Source organism: Hippocampus zosterae, unplaced genomic scaffold (genome assembly GCF_025434085.1).
Source record: "Hippocampus zosterae strain Florida unplaced genomic scaffold, ASM2543408v3 HiC_scaffold_62, whole genome shotgun sequence".
Taxonomy (NCBI): Eukaryota; Metazoa; Chordata; class Actinopteri; order Syngnathiformes; family Syngnathidae; genus Hippocampus; species Hippocampus zosterae.
In genome coordinates this window covers 197501-200000 of record NW_026262961.1, presented here as the reverse complement: position 1 = coordinate 200000, position 2500 = coordinate 197501, and positions in this window count along the sequence as shown.

Below are 2500 nucleotides of genomic sequence, written 5' to 3'. Positions count from 1 at the left end.
CATCTTGAGCACCGGAGGAGAGCGCCGGCGAGGTGGCCGTGCGTGGCCGGCGGGGGGGCGTCTTGGGCGGATTGGGAAAATAAAAAAAAAATCCCCCCATTCATTTCAATGGCTGAGGTGGTCTGCCATACCGTTTGTGTCCGCCAGACGGCGGTGTAGTAGGCAAAAGACCGTTGGAGGTACCAGGGGTAAGCCTGGCGGTACCAGGGGTAGGCCGGGGGGTACCAGGGGTAAGGCTGGGGGTACGGCGGCCGAGCGTGGCCGGGGAAGAGGTCTCTTGGTCGGATTGGGAAAATAAAATAATTCCCCCATTCATTTCAATGGGCGGCGGTACCAAGGGTAAGCCTGGCGGTACCAGGGGTGGGCCTGGAGGTACCAGGGGTCGGCCGGGGGGTACCAGGGGTCGGCCGGGGGGTACCAGGGGTAAGGCTGGAGGTACCAGGGGTCGGGCTGGAGGTACCAGGGGTAAGCCAGGGCCGGCTCGGCCGCGGAGCTTTGCCCGGGAAAGAGGCCTCTTGGCCGGGGTGAATAGCGCTGGAACGCGGCCCGCGGAGGTGGTGGGGGCCGGAGGCACCGTGGGCGAAGCCCCGGCCCGGCCCGGGGGCCGAGCGAGGCCGGGGAAGAGGCCTCTTGGTCGAATTGGGAAAATAAAAAAATTCCCCCATTCATTTCAATGGGCGGGGGTACCAGGGGTGGGCCGGGAGGTACCAGGGGTGGGCCGGGAGGTACCAGGGGTAAGCCGGGGGGTACCAGGGGTCGGCCTGGAGGTACCAGGGGTCGGCCTGGAGGTACCAGGGGTAAGCCAGGGCCGGCTCGGCCGCGGAGCTTTGCCCGGGAAAGAGGGCTCTTGGCCGGGGTGAATAGCGCTGGAACACGGCCCGCGGAGGTGGTGGGGGCCGGAGGGGCCGTGGGCGAAGCCCCGGCCCGGCCCGGAGGCCGAGCGTGGCCGGGGAGGAGGCCTCTTGGTCGAATTGGGAAAATAAAAAAATTCCCCCATTCATTTCAATGGGCGGGGGTACCAGGGGTCGGCCGGGAGGTACCAAGGGCCGGAGGTACCGTGGGCGAAGCCCCGGCCCGGCCCGGAGGCCGAGCGTGGCCGGGGAGGAGGCCTCTTGTTCGAATTGGGAAAATAAAAAAATTCCCCCATTCATTTCAATGGGCGGGGGTACCAGGGGTCGGCCGGGAGGTACCAAGGGTCGGCCGGGAGGTACCAAGGGTCGGCCAGGAGGTACCAGGGGTCGGCCGGGAGGTACCAAGGGTCGGCCGGGAGGTACCAGGGGTCGGCCGGGAGGTACCAGGGGTTGGACAGTACCGCTTTTGGTCGTTAGGGGCGCTGTAGTAGGTAAGAGTCAGGGGGTGAAGGAAGGCTAAAGGCTTAGAAGGTGGGCGATCACCAAAATACCTTCGGAAACGTATATAGGAGAGCATGTTTCGAGCAAGTGACCTCCATAGAGAGTCACCGGAGTCCCCTCAGACACTTGTCCGACCATGGTGAGGGTGTCTCCAGCCACCCCCAGCGCTTCGCCGGCCTCTTCCGCCGGAGCTCCGCACTTTGAAAAATTTTCTATCTCCCCACTTTCGGCTATTTTCTAAGTCCCCCTCCGGGCGGTCGACGGCAGTTGGGAAGGCCGCCCGAGAGGCGCCCTGGGCGGATTGCCCGGGCGGAACGCCGGCCTGTGACGGCGGAGCTCCGCATTTTCGGCTATTTTCTAAGTCCCCCTCCGGGCGGTCGACGGCAGTTGGGAAGGCCGCCCGAGAGGCGCTCCGGGCGGATAGCCCGGGCGAAACGCCGGCCTGTGACGGCGGAGCTCCGCAATTTGAAAAATTTTCTATCTCCCCACTTTTCCTCTATTTTCTAAGTCCCCCTCCGGGCGGTCGACGGCAGTTGGGAAGGCCGCCCGAGAGGCGCTCCGGGCGGGGTAGCCCGGGCGAAACGCCGGCCTGTGACGGCGGAGCTCCGCATTTTCGGCTATTTTCTAAGTCCCCCTCCGGGCGGTCGACGGCAGTTGGGAAGGCCGCCCGAGAGGCGCCCTGGGCGGATTGCCCGGGCGAAACGCCGGCCTGTGACGGCGGAGCTCCGCATTTTCGGCTATTTTCTAAGTCCCCCTCCGGGAGGTCGACGGCGGGCGCGCAGCCGGGGGAGGCGTCTCCCCCGGCGGCCCCGGCGAGTCGTGCCTCCCCCCCCCACCTTTCTCTCTTCCACATCGCACCACAGCGACCACTGACCGATACGCAACAGAGACCCGCCTTCGGAGGGCCCCCGCCGGCACCGGCCACGCGCCGGCGCTCGGGCGGACGGCTCCTTCGGCTTGCGGTTCGACCCCCGCGCTGCGACGGGCGTGCCCCCCCGGGGCACCACCGGCGCAGCGCGAAAACGATCGGCGGCGAGGCCGAGCCGACCCCCCCGCGCCTAGCGCGGTCACACAGCCGTCCTACCACCGGACCCCCCCGCCGCTCCCGCCCCATCTCCCGCGCCACCCTCCTCGGGACGGAGGGTGGC